Here is a 27,024-nt window from a genome sequence, read left to right as displayed (position 1 = left end):
AAATAAGGATGTGTCCTCCACTCATTTACAGTCATAATTGTAAAATCTATGCTTAAATTGTACTTATTGATTCCATGCTTTGGAGTCGTAATGCTACAATTATACACATTGATATAAAATATCCTGATCAACACACTACATTCTAAGGTTTACTCACAACAATTGTCAACTATGTTTCAATATACTGATTGTATTGACCAATATTGTATTTATATTAACACATTGTTGTCATATTATTGTTTCCATTAAGTAATGTATGCAACACTGATTTGTATATGTCACGTTATCATCAAGACTTGGAGCACTGTCCACTTAACTATGAGCAGGTTTATTGATTAATTGACTTTAAACTGACTCTGAAGGAAGTGTATAAGGGACGTGTATGTAATGTATTTCGTACTCCGACGATGCCCCATGTTAGTAGGTGAAAGAGCTCAGTATCTTTTGACTGTGGAGTGTATCGTTTTTGTCATTGTCTGTTTTGGCCGATATATGTTCAATAATGTCTTTTATGCAGATGGGCAGGACGCAAGGTTTGCTGTATTTCCGCTTACTGGCACGTGGATATAGATAGGCCAAGTAATACATAATATGGGTAGTCAAGCAGACATCCGCGATTGGGGAACATACAGCGGCAGTCAAAACCACTGGCCAGATGGTGACAGTCCAACACGTTCTACACTTTACATATGCACATCGGTGTCCATTGTAGGACTCCAAAAATTGTTCCGTTCGCACCGTCGACCAGCTGTGATCGACTCAGACAGAGTGACAGCCGTGACTATGGCACAGCTAGACATATGCACCACCAGCGTGTTTAAGGCTGATGATAACTGTCCATGAAATGCAGGACATATGAACAGAAATCCCCAGATTGTCGTGTCCATAGAAGTGCGTCCACATCCCAGTCCCGCACACATGAAGGGTGTGTAATGGGTACCGTGGGGGGTTGCAGCCATGGGATCCTGGGTATGCAAAAATGGGGCTCGGTGTTGTTTGGCAGATAATCCATTGTCCCGCCCCGTGGGAGGGCTGTGGGTATAGCACGTGCCTTAGTCCCCACTAAGGATGCAAAGCATCCACTGGGTAATGCTAAAAGCAGGTGTGAAATGTGTTCAGCCCTATATCAGTGTCCAGTAGGCAATTCCCATGGATGGACAAGTGTATGACCAAGATGGCACCTATAACTGGAAACCTGGTGGAATTACACAGCTGCGGTAAGGCATAACACAGGAAATACAGATAGGGACTACAGTAGACACTCCCCATACTAAGTCAGACCACCGTGCGAATACCGGCGTACACAGCACTCGATCTGCCAGCAACAACATGAGGATCACTCGCTTCCATACTGCGGAACAAATGGGCGACCTGTGGAACACATACTAATGGCACACTAACAACCTCAACTAGGAAGGTCATACGATGTTTCAACACTAGCGTTCCCACATATAATGAACATCCTTCAATGAATAAATAGGGTATGCATGTTCTGGCTGTTTTATATTGACAATACAGTGGCGTATATGTCCTACTGGGCCTTCTGAGGATTACTTAAAGCAGTTGCCAACCTGCAGCATTACATCAATACCATTTGGGTTAATCGTAGTAGAACATGGGTTTCGTAGCACAACATAATATGTGTAGTCAAACACACATCCGCGATTGGGGAACATACAGCAGCGGTCACAACCACTGGCCAGATGGACACAGTCCAACATGTTCTACATTTTACATATGCACATTTGTGTCCATTGTAGGACCCAAAAATTTGCCCTGTTGCAACGCCAACCGGGTGCGAGTGGAAGACCAAGATGAACTACAGCCGTGACTACGGCACAGCTACATATATGCCCCACCAGCGTGTTCAAGGTTGATGACAACTGTCCATGAAATGCGGGACATATGCACAGGAATCCACAGATTGTCGAGTCCACAGATGTGCGTCCACATCCCATTCCAGCACACATGGAGGATTTGCTGTGGGTACTGTCGAGGGTTGCAGCCATGGGATAGTGGGTATGCAGAAATGGGTGTTGGAGATGATTGGCAGATGATCCATTGTCCCACCCCGTGGGAGGGATGTGGGTACAGAACATGCCTTACCACCCACCAATACTGACAATCATCCACCGGAGAATGCTACATGCAGCTGTGAAATGGGTACAGCCCTACACCAGTGTCCAGTAGGCATTTCCCAAGGATGGACAAATGTACGGACAAGATGGCACCCATAATAGCAAACCTGGTGGAATCACACAGCCGTAGTAAGGCATAACACAGGAAATACAGATGGAAACAACAGTAGACACACCCCATAGACATCTATCCTGCCGTGCGAATCCCGGCGTACACAGCAGCCAAGGTGCTAGCAAGTATGTGGGGAACACCCGCTTCCACTCCGCGGAACATACGGGCGACCTGTGGAACACATATTAATGGCACACCAACAACGTCAACTAGGAAGGTCATACTATGGTTAAACTATGGCGTTCCCACATAAATAACATCCTTTCATGAATAAATAGGTTCTACATGTACCGGCTGTGTGATAATGACAATACAGTGGCGGATAGTTCACAATGGTACCTCTGAGGATTACTTAAAGCAGTTGCCAACCTGCAGTACTACAGTAACACCATATGGGTTAATTGTGGAAGGACACGGGTTCCGTAGCACTACATAATATGGGTAGGCAAACAGACATCCGGGACTGGGAACATACGGCGGCAGTCAAACCCACTGGCCGAATGGACACAGTCCAACATGTTCTACACTTTACATATGCACATCGGTGTCCATTGCAGGACCCAGAAATTTCTCCTTAAGTGTTGGCAACAGGCTGCGATCGTGTGACCCAGAAGAGGTGACAGCCGTGACTACGGCACAGGTAGATATATGCACCACAAGCGTCTTCAAGGGTGATGACAACCGTCCATGAAATGCAGGACATATGAATAGGACTCCCCAGGTTGCTGCGTCCATACACGTGCGTTCACATCCCATTTCCGCACACATGAAGGGTGTGCCATGGGTACTGTCGAGGGTTGCAGACATGGGATCGTGGGTATGCAAAAACGGGTCTCGGTGTGGATTGGCAGATGATTCGTTGTCCCGCCCCGTGTGCGGGACGTGGCCATGGCATATGCGTTACTCCGCACTAATAATGCCGATCATCCACCGGAAATGCAGAATGCAGCTGTGAAATGTGTACAGCCCTATACTAGTGTCCAGTAGGCAGTTCCCATGGATGGACAAACGTACGGCCAAGATGGCACCCATAGCTGCAAACCTGGGGGAATCCCACAGGTGTTGCAAGGCATAACCCAGGAAATACAGATAGAGACTACAGTAGACACTCCCCATACAAAGCCAGACCGCTGGGCAGATACCAGCGTACACAGCACTCAATCTGCCAGCACATAAATGGGGATCACACGCTTCCATACAGTGGAACAGATGGGTGACCTGTGTAAACATACCAATGGCACAATATCAACGTCGGCTGGGAAAGACATATGATGGTCAAACTATGGTGTTCCCACCAATGAATGACATCCTTCAGTGAATTAATAGGATTGATGTCAATTGACCATGGCAAACACCCAATGAACAGGAAAGACTTGCTGGCACCCTATGGCCACAAACCATGTCACACATAGGTAGATGGAACAGTCAACTGAAACATTTCGTCCACGACAGGTCGCATATGGTATCCAAAGGTTCTTCATAGACATGTATGCGCTATCACCCGTAGGCCCCGTGAGACTTACACATAACATGGAAGCATCCAGGCTTTAAATATCCACCCTTACACTTCCATTTGTCACTTTCTATGCGAACAATGAACATGTAGCCACAGCATAGAAAGCACAGACGCACTGCTAACGAAACACACACGTCAACATCTCAGAAAGCATCCTATGAACACACGTATTACATGATATTGTACTATGAAAAACAAACAAACCAGCAACCTGCGGCAAGAATAGTCCCCGTAGTTCGACACAACACAAGTCTTCTTAACATTTAAACAGTTTATTAAAACATGCAACGTTTTCGTTGTTTCCACAACTTCTGAAGAAAAAAGCAAAGTCTAAAAATGTTCACAATCAACAATGTGAGTCTTAACGAGTTCTTAAATCTCACATTGTTGATTGTGAACAGTTTAAGAATTTGCTTTTTCCGAAGAAGTTGTGAAAGCAACGGAAACACACACACACATGGAAGGGACGGGAGACGAACCTACACCAATCTACATGAACTCACTACAGTATGAAGCATTTACAGAACGCGCTACCGAGTTTACTGAGCAAAGTGCTGTCAGAGGCATACTTGTAGGCTGGTGACATCACCCGCAAGACAATAGCTGGCAATAGCCAAGGTATGTGTTGCGAAGCGTCTAAAAGCATGTTCATTCGCAGAGGCAGCTGGAAACACACACACGGAAGGGACGGGAGATGAACCTAGGCCTATCTACATGAACTCACTACAGTATGAAGCATTTACAGAACGCGCTACCGAGTTTACTGAGCAGAGCGCTATCAGAGGCATACTTGTAGTCTGGTGACATCACCCGCAAGACAATAGTTGGCAATAGCCAAGGTATGTGTTGCGAAGCGTCTAAAAGCATGTTCATTCGCAGAGGCAGCTGGAAACACACACACACACACACACACACACACGGAAGGGACGGGAGACGAACCTAGGCCTATCTACATGAACTCACTACAGTATGAAGCATTTACAGAATGCGCTACCGAGTTTACTGAGCAGAGTGCTGTCAGAGGCATACTTGTAGGCTGGTGACATCACCCGCAAGACAATAGTTGGCAATAGCCAAGGTATGTGTTGCGAAGCGTCTAAAAGCATGTTCATTCGCAGAGGCAGCTGGAAACACACACACACGGAAGGGACGGGAGACGAACCTAGGCCTATCTACATGAACTCACTACAGTATGAAGCATTTACAGAACGTGCTACCGAGTTTACTGAGCAGAGCGCTGTCAGAGGCATACTTGTAGTCTGGTGACATCACCCGCAAGACAATAGTTGGCAATAGCCAAGGTATGTGTTGCGAAGCGTCTGAAAGCATGTTCATTTGCAGAGGCAGCTAGAAACACACACACACACACACACACACACACACACGGAAGGGACAGGAGACGAACCTAGGCCTATCTACATGAACTCACTACAGTATGAAGCATTTACAGAACGTGCTACCGAGTTTACTGAGCAGAGCGCTGTCAGAGGCATACTTGTAGGCTGGTGACATCACCCGCAAGACAATAGTTGGCAATAGCCAAGGTATGTGTTGCGAAGCGTCTAAAAGCATGTTCATTCACAGAGACAGCTGGAAACACACACACACACACACACACGGAAGGGACGGGAGACGAACCTAGGCCTATCTACATGAACTCACTACAGTATGAAGCATTTACAGAACGCGCTACCGAGTTTACTGAGCAGAGCTGTCAGAGGCATACTTGTAGGCTGGTGACATCACCCGCAAGACAATAGTTGGCAATAGCCAAGGTATGTGTTGCGAAGCGTCTAAAAGCATGTTCATTCACAGAGACAGCTGGAAACACACACACACACACACACACACACACACACACACACACACACACACACACACACACACACACACACACACACACGGAAGGGACGGGAGATGAACCTACGCCTATCTACATGAACTCACTACAGTATGAAGCATTTACAGAACGCTACCGAGTTTACTGAGCAGAGCGCTGTCAGAGGCATACTTGTAGGCTGGTGACATCACCCGCAAGACAATAGTTGGCAATAGCCAAGGTATGTGTTGCGAAGCGTCTAAAAGCATGTTCATTCGCAGAGACAGCTGGAAACACACACACACACACACACACACGGAAGGGACGGAGGCGAACCTCGCCTATCTACATGAACTCACTACAGTATGAAGCATTTACAGAACGCTACCGAAGTTTACTGAGCAGAGCGCTGTCAGAGGCATACTTGTAGGCTGGTGACATCAACCAAGAAGACAATAGTTGGCAATAGCCAAGGTATGTGTTGCGAAGCATCTAAAAGCATGTTCATTCGCAGAGACAGCTGGAAACACACACACACACACACACACACACACACACACACACGGAAGGGACGGGAGACGAACCTCGCCTATCTACATGAACTCATTACAGTATGAAGCATTTACAGAACGCTACCGAGTTTACTGAGCAGGCGCTGTCAGGAGGCATACCCCACGGGTGGGATCATTTGCAGAGGCAATCGCCCGATCGGGAAATATGTCAGAGTGCGCAGTCACGCAGCCTGTTACCATCCCAAGGTCGCCGTACAGTAACACGTTAGTGCTGCAGTCGGGAATACCAAGTAACTACTGATCAGTACATCACTGCCTACTGGGCATGCTCAGACACTTAGACTTGGCACAGAGCAGACATGCATGCACATGATGCGACGGCATGGGTGGCGGAATGTGGACCGTCGTGTGTGTCCAGCCACACAACAGCAACCTGGCCATGCCACAGACGTGGCTGTTGCGAAGGGGATACAGGCATGCACCCGGGGTATAACTGCAGTCGGGCGCGGTGTGCACTGTGCTGTGTGTCTATCTACACAGCTGGCTACTGGGCATGCTCAGACACTTATACTCGGCACAGAGCAGACATGCATACACATGGTGCGACGGCATGGGTGGCGGAATGTGGACCGTCGTGTGTGTCCAGCCACACAACAGCAACCCGGCCATGCCACAGACATGGCCGTTGCAGCGGGGAATATCTAGGTGCAATTAACCATGTGTAGAACTGGCCTACAGTTTGTTGCATGCTACAGACAACCCTCCCAAACACAGGATACCTGCACAGACGTCCTGAGGACACTGGTGAGTGTGCATGCTCTCACAACAGCACCGTATTGGGTGACATGAACCACCCATACATAGACTGGGAACATTACCCATGGCACAACACACTACGCCACCGGTCCCAGGTGTTCTCACACCTGGCCACTGTTAAACAGCCATGCACCATACACACTAGGGGGGGATGTCTGACAGTTCTGCCCATCACACATGGTGAGGATATGTCCCACACAGGATGTACAGCCCTCAATGGTGATGCCAGACCATATAGTGGATCCACTGGTCATCCACATCCTGCACCCAACACCGGCATGGGGGACCTAAGTGATGACCTCTCCACAACAAACCACACACATCATATGACTGGTGTGGTACCCTACAAGTCCTCCATGCCAGTGTTGAACACAGGCCAGACTGCCAACCGCCTAACGAATGCCTTCTCTGAGCACCCACATGCATGTCTGCAACAGGCAAACATGATAACATCAGGACCTTGTCCACCACAGGTAGGCACATGGTGTGGTGGACCCCAGCCACTGACAAGCTGTACATCAACAGTTGGAGCTAATACATGACAGAGCAATGTCAGTACCAGGAAACCATCTCCCATTCATACAAGGCGTCACCATACGGCCACACATACAATCTTCCACGGCCGCTAGGGAGTGGTACTGCAGAGGGCACATGAGACAACCATAGGGCCTTCCCTAACTGTGGTAAGGACATGGTTGGGGCCACACAGACATGGCGCAAAATGGTCCAGAATGGTACAACGGTCACTGCACCCACAGACATTGTCTGCAAACAAGCGGACATGTTCCATGCATACATCCACCCCCCCCCCAAGAGGGGACATATCCATCCCACCAGAGTGTAGCCTCCGAAACATCTCATATGGCCTGGAGTGATCCCATATCTCTATGGCGGTTGACACAGCACCAATGGGCACTGATGGTGTCCCTGGCTGTGTGCTACCCATCCTCATTGAGGCCCTCGGCCCACACATGCGGCAACTGTGTCATGTTAGCCTTACTATGGGCTATGTCCCCGATGGATGGCATATGGCATCTGTGGTCCCACTATGCCAGGGTAGTGCTCTTATGGACTGTAGACAGCCACACCCTATCAGCTTGACAAGCCTTGTCTGCAAAGCTGTGGGGAGGTCCATACAGGTGCCCATGGATACAGACAGTGGTGTACAGCCAATACCGGAACATACCCACAACGACATAGTCAAGGGTGGATCCTGCCTCCCGAACCTGCTCGTCCTGTCTGGAGTGGTCACCAAGGTCATTGATGGGGATACGCGGGTTTGCACACAGTACCATGACCTGGTGGGAGCATTCAGAGCACACTCCACATGGGACTCATGGAAAGGCTCACCAGCATACATGTGGGGACATATGTCACCCGATGCTTCTCAGAAAGGTTGGAGGTCACACCACACAGGGTTGGTGTTCCTGGTGCCTTGTCACACTCATACCTGGTCTCCGGTGGGGGCCCACAGGGCTCAGTCCTGGGCCCCCTGCCATACGGCATTCGACCTTCCAATGTGCATGCAATCATAGGGGGATTGTGGCAGACAAGGTATGCAGATGACTACACACCGGCCACCATACCCAACACCCCATGTGACACGGACATCCACCTAGGGCGTCATAGACATGGATAACTGGTGCCAGAGCCATGGCCTGCTACTACATGCCAGAGAAGGTGCAGACCTACCCAGTGTGAAGGACATGTTCGGCCCAATGTCACATGTAGGTGGTAAGCCATTCAAGATGGTGGACATGTTCATGGAAATGGCTACCACACCTGTCGGTAACCTCTGTCAACACACACAATGGCAATGTGGGTGTGAAGACATTCCACTGTGGCCTCCTGGTCTGGAAAGGATCGCATCCACATCAGGGGTGTTCATTGTACCCCTGTACACATCACACACCTGAGCAATGACTGCGTACAATGGCACATCTGGCCTGTAGCTAACCTGACGCCTGCAGCACTTGGAAGGACCGCAAATGTTACACAAGGCGGGGATGACGGTGCTAGGACATGTGTCACAAGCTGCACGACCAAGGGGACTCCGGCTGTAAACCTTCCCAGCACATCTGCTCTGTGGTGATCTGTGCCTGGCATACACGGCTATGTCTGACCTGGGTGACATGGGCATATTCCACTTCATAGGCTCCAGGCAAACACGGGCACAGAAGCGACTGTCAGACACATCACCACAAAGATGAGTGGGACGTGCTGGGGGAACAGGGTCAATGGACGGAGACCCCCTACAACACGTAGAGGAGTGCCAGCCCATGTGAAGGAACGGCCCTGACTGCCTTCGTGCAGGAGTAATAATGACGTGTGGATGTGTGAATATAGTTATGCGCCAGGCATCATCTGTGTGTCAGTGCTGGATGAGGGACTGGGGACTGATGGATGTGGCATCCCCATCCTGAGGGGTGTTAGCAGCCACACACAGTCATGCTAGGTCCACACATGTCATATGGCACATACCCTGTTATGTACATGTGCGCCTATGTACCTATGTAGGGGTCCATGCCGGTTGCGGGTACCTGTGCTATGCTGATGCTGCCAGACATGCCTGTGGGTACCCCACGACTACACGTGGGGAACTAATTACAGTGCTCCCAGTAGGCACATGCAAGTACACCATCATTGTCATACGGGTTAACCGAACCAACATGGTGCTAAACATGTAACCACTACGCATACTGTGTACACAGATCAATGCATGCTGCACCTGTCCTGCGTGGTATGTCTGCTGCATGATGTCAGTGCACAACCCACATCACATACACACCTGTCACCAGCCATACACACACACCACAACATACACATCACATACTATGCGGACACAGGTATCACCTACACCTCTCACTATCTTGTCCACCCTGTGCATCAGAATATGTTTGCATAACCGTGCACTGATGGTGTAGCTCACAGTTATGCGGCAGAGACTTCATCATATGCACAGGGTGATATGTGTGCCACAGGCATGGGCTGTACCAATGGATGACATCATGTGTGTGTGTAAGGGCCTGTGCATTGACTGGGCATGACTGTGTAGATTGCATGTGGGTGTGGTGGAGCCCTACAGTCATGTTTGCTGTGTGTGGGTTTGTGTGTACACAGTTCAGTCATCTGTGATGCCTACACGGGGTATGCTTGGCAGCCCCAGACTGTACAGTGCAGGTGTTACGGCTCACTGTGTCCGCCTGCGGCGACGTGACCCATGCCTGCCTGGGGTCGCACGGGCACAACCGGGTGGAGGTACGGACTGTCCACTCTCCGATGTCACATGTCCGCTGGAAACGTGCCCACGCCGGGGCCGTCCAGGGCCACGTCCACGTGGCCTGCTCTGTCCTGGTGTGGTTGGTGTAGTAGCAGCTGCACTGCTGCTGCTACCAGCGCTGTGTGGGTGGGCATGGGAGGTGGCACGCACACGCCGACCTGCACCAGGTGGTGTTGCTGGCCCACGTGCCCTATGCCTCACCCCTACCTGGTGTTCCTGCACGGACAGCCCACGCTCAAGGATGGCCATGCCTCGGTCGAGGATACCAAGCCATCTCACCCAATCTCCTATCCAGAACATCGGCAAGATGCTGTTGGGCATTCGCCAATGCCTGGATGTTGTCATTCAAGGAACGGATTGCAGACCTCTGCAGCCTCTGCCCTTGCTGGTTCTGCCATTCGGCACGTGCCTGCGCCGCCATTACAGTCTGGAACATGCGTCTGGTTATACCAGCTGCTGCACCCTGTACGCCAGGTGTATGTCTAGCGGTGCTCCCCTTACGAGCAGCACCTGCCACATGCCTGCGTGGCACTGCACCAGTCATTACACTGGCAACATTGTGTGTACCCACACCTTCTGCAGCCACCACACATCCCTGCTCGGTGCCAACAGACGCTGACTGACCGTCATCTATGGGCAACGGTGTTGGGGTATGTGTCGGCATCTGAACTGTGTGCAGGGATGAAGGGGACATACGTGTGATGTTCTCCAATGGCACAGTCTCTGCCTGTGACGACCCTGCCTGTGCCTCATGCACATGGTCATCACCACTAGTATCTGTGGGGACACTAGCATCAGATGGACCGCAGAAGGGGAACTCACCTACAGCACCTGTCAATACAAAGACATACCATCGGTTACAATACAGACACACACACACACACACACACACACACACACACACACACACACACACACACATCATGCATGTGATAATGCAGGTGGCATGCAGCATTCACACACCACAGACCAGTGAATGTAGACCAGACATTCATAGTGGCAGTATGCACACTGCCCTGGTGGGAACAGTACAACAGGCAGGTGTCTTTTAGTAGGCATGCAGTACACACATTCATGGTAGTTTGCATGCATCACCGTGATACACCGTGTGGCCACGGGCGAGTTGACAGTACACATGGCTGCCAACACTATGTCATGTACACCACAAACATGTGTGATATCATGTGGACATGTGATGATGGTGTCCCACCGCATGCACCACATCACAACGGCTGTCACGGTGCAGTGTTATGTGTACAGTCTACAGATACAATGTATGGGTAACAGGGATGTCTGTGCAGGTGCGGTTGGTGTGAGCTGTGTACATAGCTGTACAGTGTGGAGTGCGGGCACTGTGCCACTGCACAGTAGCAGGACACAGTTATGTTTCTGTGCAATGCGTGACCTGGACGAGTTACATTGCCATGTCTGTAAGTCAGTTCAGCTGCTCAGCAGCACGTATATGGTGGACATTGAAGGCACCTGTAGTAGCTGTGGAAAGGCATTCCATGTCACTGGTGTACTACATCAGATGTCCAGGGGGTCCACTACAGTGATGAGCCCACTATGTGTGTACAGGGTGCAACGGTGACTACCCACTGTGGATGTACTGTGTGGCAACATGCCTGTAGGTATCAACCATGGCCTTGTCTGTCTGGGTCATTGACAATTGTGTGTGGTGGACATCGGGCACACGGCCCTGTGGTGGCCCATGTGACATACAACCATACTAGTGTAAGGTGTCACATTCCCTACGGATATGCAGACAGTGTGGATGTCTGCTATGTCGTGCATAGGTCATGTAATGGTGTGAAAATGTTGCAGCCAGACATCCACGTGCATGGGACATGGCATGTGCCATGTCACAACGTGTGCACCCGATGCAGGGGCATAGCTCACATTGGTAACACCTGTGCTGTGGCACGATCACAGCTCACTATGTGGTACTGTGTGCATACTGCAGAGGCATACCGATGCATACTACACATGCAGCCATTGTGGAACACCTACACCATTGTATGCATAGCTGAATGCACGTAACACACCAATAGGTCGTGTGGTGTCATGCCACTCTACGCTAACGGTTGTATCTACTGTACATGGGTGGTGTGTGTGTCGGGTGGTGCAACCTGTATACCGTGACTGGGGCACACACGGGTGTGCATGTCATGCCTGGACACATGTGGAATATCAATACACCATATCATGTCTTTGACTAGCAACAGACTTACCTGCAACAGACCCTTGTGTTTGCGACACGCCAGACGTACCTGTAAAGGGATGACACAAAGGTATACACATTATCCATTACTATCGCCACGGACAGCACTGTGCATGTCACATCATGCATCTGTGAGTTAGCATGTGCTATGCACATGTCTGCTAACACAACATAGCATACTGTAGTATGCATCTTGTGTGGCCATATACCTGGCATGTATTGCTATATTATGTGTTGTAGTATGACACCCACCCCCACGTCACTTATCATACAGACATGCAACACTGACTTACCATGCAGCTCCAAGCTCATAGTTCGGGAGACACCCACCTCCACGATGGACGCATGGGTTTCTGCATGTTGTTCCGTGGGTGTCCCCAGACTGGCCAGGAGCTCCTCCGTGGCTGTGAGTGGGGGCTGGGTTGGTGGCCCACCACCTGTCCCACGTTGTTGTCTGGCGATTGCAGCGGCACGCTGTCTTGCATGCCGGATCAGGTCTGTGCAGTGCCTGCGGATCTGCTGATAAGTGCGGTTGTATCCGCCCAGGCTGTTCACCCTCCTGCACATCTCCTCCCACATCTCCTGTCGTTCCTGTGCCTGCTGTGGCACATGACTGAATAAGAGGTCATGATTAGTATGGAGGTATGGGATGATCACCTCCTCCTCCTGTCGACTGAAAGCGGGAAGCCGGGAACGTGGCATTATCTGTAAGACATAATGATGGTGGCAGGTCACATTTACACTGCTGTGCTGGCATACTGTTGGAAATACATTGCTATGACAAGTACGACATCTGCACAGTAATCTGTGAAGGCATCGTGGCAGTGACACAGCCGATGTGTTGGCTTCACACCATTGAGCAGTGGGTGTCACATCATAGTTGTGTGCCACCCCATCACACTGTACATGCACCATGTAGATGTTAGCCTGCTGTGGACATGTATACCTGGCTGCACCTGTGTCCATATCACTTGGCATAGGTCCCCATGTGACGTCGATGCTACTGTTCACCTGGACGCTGTGTATATGTCAGTACACATCACGTCTGTAGCCATTGTGAACGTCAGCAGTGGCACTGTACACATACACATGGACACCTGCACATGCATGTGTTGTGCCATGTACATCCACACAGCACTGTACGGGTGTTGGACAACTTGCCACAGCTCACCTGTGTTGCACATGTGATAGACATAGGGCAATGTGTAACCATGACACATTAGCAGGAAAGGCCATGCATAGCATGTACACACACACATTGTCCAGAGCATCACACAGCACCTGTAACACCACAGGGTGCATCACCGCCACATTACTGCTGTGTATGGTTGATAGTGAGAGTGCCTTTTGTCCATTGCACCATGTAGGACTGTGATAGCTCATGCAGCCTTGCTGGGCAGGTCTGCATGGTATGGCAGGGTATGCCACATACATGGCACTGGGTTGTGATCCACCTGGGGGTTGATGATATTGGCAGGGTGGCTGTCCATTCCATATGTCATTGCTATGTGTATATGGACATTCAACATGTCTATCACCATGGCGTGGACACTGGCCTCAAGTGAGGTATGCTGCACGCTGCTTGCTGAGGGTGTGTCTGGTGCATGCAGGTATCAGACATCCATGCATACACTGTAACCCTGGCAGGTGCTATGTGCTGGGATATTGATCAACACAGTGCTGTATGTGGACACACACCGCTATCCCGTGCACATGGATGGTTGCCTGCACTGATGTGGGTACCACATATGTGTACATCCAGTGCCTGCTGCCACCCCCATGTCTGCTGCTGCACTACACACCGCCATCCCTCCCTCTGTGAATGTGGTGTTGGGCACAGCATAGGTATCCATGTATGGGGACAGGGATGTTCACATAGCAGGGTCACTGATGGTATTGTCGATCTGACCATACACGTATGACGCACCCCTCACACATACAACCCATTCATATTGTTGTTCACAACGGTGACACAGCTATATTGCTATGCTGGAGACATTCACTGCCATACATACACAGATGCATGCACATCCATCTGTGGCATGGCCTGGACTATTGGTGTGGTTCAGCACATAACATGTTTGACTGCAGCTGGCGCAGACCTACTGTGCACATGTCTACACGGTAAGCCTGTTCTACAGTAGGCATCTGTGATGTGCTGTGCACATCTCATATCTGCACATTTGGTTGGTGTCCATCGGTCCACGGGCCAGTGGTGGGACACACAGGGATGTTGCTGAACATATATGCATGCAACCCTGTACAGCTGTAACACTAGCCTCTCAGATGCTCATGTGTCGTGGACATGAACACCGTACACACACATGTGGTTGTGGGCTGCCGTCCATACCTATCTCCTCCTGTGGGTTGCTATCATCCCACACACTCCTTGTATTGTATGTTCAGGCTATGCACCTATGTGGGGCTTGTGGGCATGCAATACGATACTATATGCCTTTGCACCCATCACAGACAATGTCACACAGGTACACCGGCAGCCGTACACGTCACAGCTTGTTGTCAGCACATCACATGTGGTACACACATAACACATCTCCTGTGGGACACGGTCAATTGTACGGGCATGTCCAGCGGTCACATGCCACAGCTACCCCTACATGACGGCTATGCAGGACATGTGTCTGTACAGCTACTGTCACATGGAAATGAGCAATGCCCCCCTACCTACATCACATGGTACTACCTGTGGGGTATGTGCATCTGCATCCATGCTATGGCCATAGATGACAATTGTACATCAATATGTGCAACATACCTCATTGGGGGTTGTCATGTGCACATGTTCCACATGTCAATGCATTGTTTGTGTCTGTTGGGCGGTCATTGTTGTGCATGGTTTACATGGCTGCCATAGCGTACTGTGTGTGATTCCAGGTACTTCATTGGGCTACCAGCATTGTACATTTCCACAGCACATTCCGGCCATCATGTAGCCATCTTAGATGACAGTGGGAGGTGTTCCGCCATGTGCACATATGTCACACAGTACGAGGGTGACTGACACACATTGTCAGGACTGGGTTCTGACTGCTGCGGATGTGTGTAATGGTGTTGACAACCATGACTGTGCCAGATGGTGTCATCTGGATGTGTAACATTCACAACACACACCTACATTCACATAGCAGCACATCGTCCACGACAATGGACATTCCTGCATGGACACTGTGTGCGGTATGTCTGTATGACCACTGCATATATCAGTGGTAGCCACCAGCATGGCTGCCTACAATAGCGGTGTGTATCCTGTGCAAACATGGGTTACACCTGTCACAACACACCTGTGTCAGATGGCCCTGTAGTGGGTGACAGTGCAGTTCCATACATCATGTAACAGTATACATCGTGCACCAGTATATTGCAGACATGTGAACGGCTGTGCTACTCGACATATGCACACATGACACATCACCTGGTACACCGTGTCTTCCTTGCCACCTGCTATTGTGACCACCCTGTGATGACATTGTACGGCCCACATGGACTGGGACATGTGATGGCTCAATGGTGAATTAACCCTCCGGTGTGTGTCTAGCCAGGTGTCCAGTAGCCAGTGGTCTGCACGCAGGGATACTGTACATTGGCCTACTCTGTCACTGGGACTGTTGACTATGGTCATACTGTACTTATGCAGGCATGTGGTGTTTGTCCAGTCTGATAGTCGTGTTCAACCACACTACCGTGGCACACATGACCTGTGGACATCTGCCTAAGGTGTGCAGCCCACATGTACATCTTCACATGCTATGCTGCCTGTGCAGCAGTGTCACATATCTGTCTCCAGCAGGGCTGTCACAGGTAGGCACAGCATGCAGTGATGTTTGACAATGCTTACACCCTCCACTGTGCTGTACACAAGCACTGCACACACAGTACGGCACGCATGTCATTTATCTGCAGTGCCTGGGACCTGCCTCCATGCCCTACACGGCACACCTGCCAGTCCAGATTGTACACAGATCATACCTCCCAGGCACATACCTGGACTGCAACACACACGGGTGGGTGGTTCCCACACCACACAGTGATTTACACACATACTGTATATTCGGAAGAGACATTGCATCATAGGTAATCCATGTTCAGATACCCATGTTCGTGACCGCTCGCACATTGTGACCGCATAGCGGTGGATACACTGTACACCACAGGTTACATGCTGGCCGTGTTGGCATACTGTACATTGCACCTAGGACAGTTGCTACTGCTATGTATTGACAGCAACACGCACGTCCCTAGTATGGACTCCCATGTACCCACACATGCTTGGCCATGCAGTATGCATAGCTGGGTGACACATTACACGACGCATACCATACCTACACTACCCTCGGCATGCACCAAACCTCCATGTGTCTGTGTGCTATGCCTACACACATCCCCCCTCTGTTTGCTGAACATCCATGCTTCTCAGCCCTGCTAGCCACACCCTAGACACACGACCATCGCAGCATGCATGGTACATACGCTCTACACCCGGTACTACCGACATCCACTGACAGAGGTAGTTGATGGCATGGCACCCCGTACGATGGACAGTCTACATGACTATGCCGACACATATCACAGTGCACTTCCGCTACATTTACGCACTGGTAGGGACCATGCTATTCCACACAGAGACATGGTGGTACTGGCCTTTTCACAGATGCCACAGTGGTATTCCTGTTCCATGCACACGTGCTGTATGGGCACATGTGCAGGCTGTTGCACGGTAGTTATGTTCACATGTGTGTGGTGTGTCACTTGACAGTCATGGTGTGTCCTCATGGTGCATCACATACTCCACAGCTAGCTACCTACACATGACTGCCATACATTGCAGTGTGGGCCCTCACGCAGTGTGCTGGTATGTCTCTGCTGTTTGGCTACATCCACATTCAATGCAGCATACAACACTCATGCAGGCATTGCCAACACAGATGTTGCTGGCATCGTGCCTGCCAATGGGGTACCTACCAACAATACACACTCTCACTCACTACAGGGTTCCAATCCATGGCTGGACATTGTATTAACCCTGTGGACACATACATAGTACTGCCATGCACACGTTATGTCCGAGAACACGGTCCCAATGTCACCTCCGTTCTCCGTAGTTGTTGTATCCGACCAACCTGGCTGTTACATGTCTCTGCAGCAGCACACTGCATTGACTGCTAGCCCATTCATGTATGTTGTGTACCCTGACCACCACACTACCACATCTATCACACTACACATGGGTGGTACTGCATTGCACGTATGGGGCTGCATTTGTACACCCATGACTGGGCCATTCAGTATGGCACTGGGCCACATCCTCACATACATGCTTCACACACTCATTGACGACCTCCATGCCTTTACTGGCACCCTTATTGGGCTTCTGTGCCACAGCACACCACATCCACATGCTGGCCACCTGTCATACCATTGCATGGGTGGTTGGTGTGGTACAGAGGGTATCAACTCAGACATTATCCGCTCTTTGCCCTTCAGCGCCATTCCACTTTATGGTATTGCCAATGTACACATCCAGCATCACATCGTACCCTATGTCTCAGGATGTTACGCCATGTGCCTCCTGTACAGGTCACACAGTGGTGCAGGCATATCATGCTAACTACAACGAGTCAGGTGCGTGTGACATTGCACAGTCATCAGTCATGTGGCCCCTCATGCTCACTATTTGCTTACATACACTACATGCTGTCACAGAGTATTGTCCATGCCTACATATACCACATCTACATACCTGGCAGCATTCTAGCTCATCCTACTCATATTGCTAACAACCATACAGGTGTCAGTGTGGCAGATATATCATGTAGATATCATTGCATCAGTTACATCACACATAGTGCATACACATCACCTTTGCATAGTGACAGTCATGCAGTGTGTATCACATGGATACTGTCCCTATACATGCATATCACATTGTACATGGTTGATGTACACACACATGCCCCACATGGTGCTGTGGTTGCCATATACCACTATGGCGTGGGTACACATGTGCAGGGCCGCGCATTTCTGGACCGTATGTCTAGCTGATACATTGGGTGCCCTTGTACCTATGCCATACACACATGTACACGCAGGCAGTGTTACAATAACACATATGTGGTGGACCTTACACAATGGATACAACTTTACATGTCTCAGTATAGTCATGCCGTGATGTCTACCCGGCTCAGACAGTTTACATATGCAAATGACAGTCATGAAACACATCTGTACTCACCTGCATACCAGTAACACAGGGGTGTCATCTACTCTGCCATGGGCCATGTTCTCCGCATTACTGATGCATGTAGTACTCCTACATGGTGTTTGCAGTGGGCAGGGTGGGAGGAGCACTCCTGCATGTGTGCACACATGCCACATTGCTCAGCCTGGGCATCTGTGTGACCTCCACAGACTGGACACACACTGTGCTGTGGGACATAGGTCCTGTGCACATCCCACAGGGACACACTGTGTCACTAGTCATGTGATAGCTCCCTTGCTGGTAGGGTGACACAGACCCATGGTACCACCACAGCGGAAGTACTGTATAGACATACAGTTGACATCCACCTCTGCCATTCAGTGGACACTACCATGGGGGGGGTGACACTACTGTGTACATTGCACATGTGTTTACACACGGCCCTGCCGGACATCATTGTTACACACATTGCACCTGCTACGGAATGTTTGGACATGGTTACTTGCTGTTCCCTCCATTTCGGGTACCTATTCTGCTACTACTCTGTCCCATATGTGCAGGCCATACATATCCTGTTTATGTACATAACATTAGGCCATCTCTCCATCATGCATGCTATGCCTGTGATACTGTCTATGATTTCTGAACATATCCATCATGACAGCTTTGCATTACACATAATTGACATAGTCACCCCTACTGCGAGGGATACGTGCGTCGTGCGCACATTCCGTATGACATCGACGGTATATGCCCATGCACATGTGTGCTGTGACACTATACATACATGTCCTATCCCCTGCTGTGGCACTTCATTGTTTGATATCCACTGACAGCATCAGCGTGGGTGGTGGCATTGTTCTGTGTTTGGAATCCCTATGGCGGACCTTGGGTTATCACGGCTGTGTACATGTTGTCCCACTGCTGTGCACACGTTGTCCACAGTCGTTGGTATGCTCCGCGGCTTAGCATTACATAACCACCTTTCACCACTCTCTGCCTGATGGACAGGTATCTTTACTTACACATCGTTCACATACAGTGCAGATTAGTCATACATATCATGCGTTACACACCAGTACATCTCGTGGGTTCGACATACCTTTCCGGCCTTTGCTTCTGTATTCCTCAATATTCTCCTCTAACTCCTTGCTTTCAATGCAGTTTGTGTTCGGTATGAACATACGGTTTGAATATCCAGGGAGTCTTCCTTTTATTCGTGGTCACCTGAGGCATGTGGGTTCATCACGCCAATAGCTGTTCCTCGGTGTGTAGTTATGTGCATATCACTGGTGATCCTCCTCCATTCGTACGTTACCCGCAAAACTAGGCCATGGTTCATTCCTCGTGTGGCCGTTGGTTATTTGCACTACCTTCATGGGGATGGTATGTATTGTATCATGTTTGTGTGACTGCATACGCTATGTGTGGTGTCAGGTACATTACGCTGTGGTGTTAGCCGTGGATTGTGTGTGTTGGGTATGGTATTCTGTTCGACATGTGGGTGTCCATGTCCTGGCGGCATCTGTCGATGGCGTTGTGCATTCAGATGTGTAACATAGCTGTTATATTCCTGTACACAACGGATGCAAGGATGCATCGGCTGCTGCTAGTGTTACCCACGCTGCTTGTTGCGGGTATGCCGCTGTCATTGACTGCCTGTATGATTTTGCTACGGTTTTGGCTGTTATCCCTTTGATATGTGCGATGGGGTATATCTGCGGATGTGGGTGGCCAGTGCGGGTGTGGGTCTTGCATTTATACATACAAGATATGCTTGTGTGTGTGCTCCATCCCTGCTTGGGGAGCTGCAGGTTACCTGTCTGTTGTTCTGGGAATGTTTGTTTTGTTGATGTCATGTGGTGTCGGTATCGCCTGCATGTGTGCTTCCTGCACGTATTCCTCCTTCACATCGGTTATATATCTGCGGATGTTCGTCCGTGCCTACTATCCATTGGCATTTTGTCACTGATAGTTACGGTGATTGTGGTCCTGTACTTGGGACGGCCTGTATGCTACCGGTAGCCTCCTATTCGTGTGGCGCTTGCTTACTTAACGGTCGTGGAACACACAGCGGTATTTACGGGACCGTAAGTGTCCACGATCGGTGCCGGGATAGCACATTTGTATTTTCGCCGTACATGCCTGATGCTGTGTAACGTTGCCGACCTATCGTGTTGAGTCTACCATATGGCCGCCATACATACGGTCATGGTTTGTACATGCGTCCTTTGCATCTCCTGTTGGCTATGGTCCTGTGGTACATTCTGGGACATTTCCGCTTTGCATCATTTTACGTCGCCACGCGCCTAGCCACTGAGGAGATGTCAGTACTACTTTGTGGGTACTGCTGTACATACGCCTATGGTTCCTGTACTGTATGCCATCGCATGTTATTACACTCCGCCTGTGACATGTCACCTACATACACATTTTACAGTGGCACACACATTACACACACACAGCGGAACACACGACAACCTCACCTCACACATACACATATTGCCGCCATAGCTCTCAACCTTCCATTTCCAAAATGAGGAACACACACATTCATAATGTGGAACAGATGGGCAAACTGTGGAACACATACCAATGGCTTACTAACAACTTCAGCTACGAAGGTCATAGGATGGTTAAAATATGCTGATTTACTTACAAAGAAGAACCTTTAATGAATTACTATGATTAATTTCTATTTACCAGGATTTCATTTAAATACATTCCTAACAATGAATGTGTGACAGACTATTTCAATGTGGAACTTTGAGGAACTGCGAGGAACATGAACTGTTTTAGACCCCAAATGAGCTACGTTCCTCATAATGACGTACACTTGACAGGTATGATTGCCGCTTTTGCACCGACGGTTGCACACAGTACCTACGTTGGCCGCATCGCCCGGCGCCGTGTGTAGTTCCGCACTCATATGCTATGGATATGACACGCATATCCGTTACTGTACCGTGGCCTGGCGATCATCCCGACCCGCGGATATGTATTGATGCAGGTTGACATTTCCATGGCTGGCGTTCCCTGCTCTGCCCACCCTCCCGGATGATCGGGTTGTCGTTCACTATATTTACTATGTGGAGATTTCGCGTCTTACTTATCTGTAAACTTGCATCCCTGGGTTCCATATTAACCTGTTGTACTTTATATCTGTGTATGTGTACATATATTTCTACGTGTGTACTGATATCTATTTCCATATCTGTGTATGCACATAAGTACATATGTAGTCGACTTGCGGCGACAGTGGCAGCATACGGCTACGCCGTCTGCTGTAGGACCGGCATGCGGTTGAGGTGTTGGCGTACCATGCTCTGCTGGCTATTGGGTGTGCAGTGTTTGGGTGGTGCCTTTGTTGGAGTCACACATAGGTCCGCCCATACGGTACACATTACGGGCGGACATGTTTGTGTGGCGTCCATTTCACTGTGTGTGCAGGTAAGGAGGTGTCAGTCCATGGGGCCTACGCTGTCAAAGTATGTGCTATGCGTTCCCTCTTTGCCAGGGCGTAGGCATATTGGGTATGCCTACGTCTACCTACTGGGGCTGGCACAGTGTGTTCATGGCACTGAACGCCCTGTGCCTGTGCTTGCCTTGGCAGTTGTGGCGGGCTTGGTGGCCCTAGACCATTATGTCCCTGCAGCAGCTGTTTCCGCAGAATCATATTGTGTAGCATACAACATACTATGAATATGTGGGCTCATGTGCCTGGAGAGTACTGCAAGGCTCCACCGGATGTATCCAAGCACCGGAACCGTGATTTCAACATCCCAAACACACGCTCTATGATTATTCTGGTTTGTGCGTGTGCCTCATTATGGCATTCTTGCATGTGTGTGTGTGCATTTCTGATGGGTGTCATCATCCACGGCTCCAGTGCATAGCCAGCATCCCCCACAAGGTGACCTTGTGTGATGTCCCCCCTGGCGAATACCTGATACAGCTGTGAGGCATGCCAGATATGGGAGTCGTGGTAGCTTCCAGGGCTGCCAGCACACACATCCATGACAATGCCCTGCGCATTGCACACGACCTGGCAATTGATGGAGGGGTTTATGTAGCGTCTACCCTGCTCCCTGGGCGGTGACTTGATTTCTATGTGCGTACAGTCTATCGCACCCAGTACCTCCGGGTATTGTGCCACACGGTGGAAGTGGTGCATATTGCTAGCCAACTCCTCCTGAGATCTGGGAAGTTTATATACTCATGGGCATGTCGTAACATGGCATCCAGGAACTGGTGTAGTACCCTGGATGCTGATGCCTGTGAGATACCCATTATATCCCGGTTGGCCTTTGAAAGGTACCTGTAGCCAGTATTCGCAAGCTCACACATACCTTTGTGTCCACTGGGATGGGCTCCCCTCTGTTGTCTCTTGTTCTCAGGCGTGGCGGCACAGCTCCACTATTTGCTGTAACGTGTCCCTGTCCACCCTGTAGCGCTCTACTATCTCCAGGTCTTGCAGCCCCTGGTAGGTCACCCTTGGTCTGAACACTCTCCTTCTCCTATGAGGCCTACGGTAGTTGTCGGCACCCTCTTCCGCAACTCCGTCTGTCTCTGACACATACCTATGCATCACGGCCACGGCACCCAACATATACATATTAAAAGTTCCCGTGTGTTTACACCCTACGGTGCGGCGTTTGGGAAATCGCTGTGTGTTGTGTGCATTCACACTTTATACTGTTGTGCTGTATACCCGGTGATGTCATTGGGTGTGTCTGTGCAGCCGTATCTGTGGATTATCTTCGGTGTTTTACCGTAACTGCAACGGTATTGCCTTTAGTGTTACATTACAGTTGCCTGCATTGGCTTAGCTTTGCATCTTACATTACTGTTTCTGCACGTTGCACCTACTATTGCCTGCAGTGCATCCTGCAGGCACATGGCATATGATGCATTTTGTCTGCCGCCGCCGTTATGCTACCTCTGTACTTGGCTGTGCTATTTCGGTTCTTTGCTCTTTGCATTTCTACTACATCCCCTACTATCTTTGCATTCCTATGCCTCCCCTTTCCCGTTTTGCAGGAGTCTGCATGCAGAGTTGTCAGCTGCCGCCGTTTGCCCTTCCTGGATTGATTGGTGTTGATTGCTCATTACGGCTCCGATTACACTGCTTCCGCATTTCCTCATATTCTCCGTGTTACCTTCCTATATCCGTGGTTGTTGACGGGGAGGCCGTCACATGACTGGGTTGGGGAACGTAGTCATCCTTGTGCACATGCATCTATGCGGGCATTATGTACTCTCAGCACATCTATTTCCTCACACGCCGATCCTGCTGCTGTGATGTGCATTGTACAGACCATGTTTGCTGGCCTCCAATGTGCTTCCTCCTACAGTGGCACACCCCTCTGCGATTGACATGTATCCCGTGTAGGCCACTCCTCGGTGTACTACCGCTGCGCCGTTTGCTCCATCCTTACACCGGCGTCGGTTTTGCGATTCACTATTATCTGCCTCATTTGCATGGCATTGACTGCTAATACATGGTTACGGCGCCGAACACTGCCGCCACTCCTTGACAACCCTTGCGCTGGGATTGAGGCTTTCCATACATACTATGGTGTGTGGTGGCTGTGCATCTGATGTGTATTATACTGCTCTTTTAGGACATTCTCATATTATTTAATTGTTTTGCACCTTCTGTGCACATATCCGGGGGTTCTGCTGTGGTTTCTGCGTACATAACATTTATGCCATTATTTACAGTTTGTGCATGTTTTCTTTGGACATTCTCGGTGCCTTTCGCCATTGGCATATTGCACCTGTATGATACCTGACGTTGACAGCCTTCCATTACTCCTTGGTCATGTTTGGCTAAATGTAAACCGTTTTTTTTGGTTTACATTGCCGTGCCCTTACACTACGCCTGCTACCGCACACAGTGTGATTAGCATACCTACGCCGGGGGCGGCGCAGGTCCGGCGCACGCCGGTAGTGCACGTGGGATTGATTCATACCTGAATCGCTCGTTGGCCATATTTGGCTTTATAACGCCGACGCTATGCGGGTGCCTGGCGCAAGGTTCATGAATCCCGGGGCCTGTTTTATTATCGCGTCAGTAATTTAAAAATAGAGATTATAATATATTGCACTTTTAAGTTTCTATGTTTCTATTGAGTATTTTTCCATGATCAACTCACTTAGTAGTGATGGGATTAAGTAGAATGAGAAAGTACATCCTTATGACTGCAAACATTTCCTACATGAGGTTGACATTTTTAAGAGGGTAAAGGGTAACTTTATGTGGATAAAAAGTGTTGGAATTTTATATTATTTTGGTTTTGATGTTATCAGTATTATATTTCTTAATAAACTTTAAAGAAATATTTTAAAAAAATGGAGGTGTCTTTTCAGTTATAAATTTGGTACATCCGCCTGCCATAGCTCAACAGTAGACAGAATGTGATTCATAGAATAATCAATCCATGGTATGTTTTGTAAATACTGTTATTTTCTTACAGCAACTGTCATGTAAGGTTTTGGCTAAGTCAAGCTTGGTTCAAACATGCCTACTTACAAACAAATTTTCATGTGATTGACCTGCAGAATATTCTGGAATGGTTATAGACTGTAATTAAAACAGTGAAAATTTATCTTCAACATATAATGCTATATTTTACAGATTTTTCATTCCTGCTTTAACATCTAAACATATTTTCTGCTAAGCCATTTGTAACAGTCCTCAAATGCACTGTCTGAATAAATGGCTTAACAAATTACAAAATTCTTGTTATTTAAATGGTCATTATCTATGGCAATTTGTTCTGGTAGCCCATACAAAACAAGTAATCTTCTGAATTCACTGACTTAGTTTGTGGTGGAATTCACAATATACATACTATCCCTAACTACCTTAAATATGTACCCACTACAGTCATGAACAGATCTACTCCAATGTGTGCACTATCCCTAACTACCTTAAATATGCACCTACTACAGTCATGGACAGATCTACTCCAATATGTTTACTATCCCTATCTACCTTAAATATGTACATACTACACTCATGAATAGATCTACACCTTAAATATGCACCCATTGCACTTGTGAACAGATCTACAAATACAACATCCAAGCATCTCCAATATCCTCCTGTAAATCCCCATCACTGCCAATCAGCTTGTTTAATTTTTTTTCACTATAACATGGTACATATTATTCATGTGTGTGCTTAATATTTGTATCAAGCTTTGGAACAATATAATAAGTCATAGGCACAGCTCAGCATGAATCCTAACCACTACAGCTTAGTTTCAAAACTACTTTAATATTTGTCAAATAAGAGCTAAGTGGATATACAAAATACACAGCAAGAAGTACAACTGACAAGGACAGTACAACACAAATGAGGTACACATTAGAGAAGGACAGTGCAACACAAATGAGGACCACAAAAAAACCTGCCTTGTTGGAAACATTGGAAACAAGCTCGATTAGTTGAAGGACTCCAAGGAAGTCAATAATTAGCCAACAAACATTTGCTAGGGGAGAGATGCATTTTCCTTCAACATCCCAAAGATATGTTGTTACTTGAATTGGTGGTGTTTAGATTCTCCCTAGGGGTTTTGCAGTGTCTGCACTGTGTATATTTCCTGTAATAGGCTGATATCCCATCCAGGACAGGTTCCTGCCTCAAATCCACTGTTTGCCAGGACAGACTGGTTTCTTGAAATCCTGAGTTGGACAAAAGTGACAATGGATGGGTACAAAGGAGCAAATCAAGCAGAATGAAGGAAGAGTTCTTTAGGGTATAAGCTCAGAAAACAGCCACAGGTATACTAATTTGAGAATGTTTGTGGACCTGGTAACAAACTTTTTCATCTCTCATATTTCAACAATTATATTCTGGAGCCTGAACCTGGCTAACTACAAGGATAGTTGAGGAGAAGGGTACAGCATTCAATGACTTCTTGGGCTTCCTGGGGGTGGGGGCTTCCACTGTGCTACTACTCATTGCAATGTCAATCCATATCAGAGGTCCTAGGTATTGGTAAACAGACTTGAAAAAATAACTCACAGGCTATAAACACTGTAAATGAATGCTTCACCTCCTTGTAAAGGCCAGGGAGTACAAATGAAAACCTCATTTCTGTAAAAATGTTCCTGGTTTGGGGTAAAATTGTTCCTGGTTTTGGGGTCCATTATACTGATCCCTTTTCAGTGCTATAGCTTCATCAAATAATGGGGGTCCTCACAGTAACCCCAGCTGCAGTGGGTATGTCTAGATTAATAGGGTGAGGAAGAGGTAACAGTAATATATTCAGAGTTGGAGTTGCTGTTTATGTTTGGAAACAAAATCTATCCCCTCAAAAATCTGTGTTCTTTAGCAGTGTACTGCCCTTATCTAGACGTTACCTGATGAAACATGCCATATA

This window comes from Protopterus annectens, chromosome 1.part1 (assembly GCF_019279795.1).
Source record: "Protopterus annectens isolate FY-2018-M chromosome 1.part1, PAN1.0, whole genome shotgun sequence".
In the NCBI taxonomy this organism is placed as follows: Eukaryota; Metazoa; Chordata; order Ceratodontiformes; family Protopteridae; genus Protopterus; species Protopterus annectens.
This window is presented reverse-complemented; position numbering follows the sequence as displayed.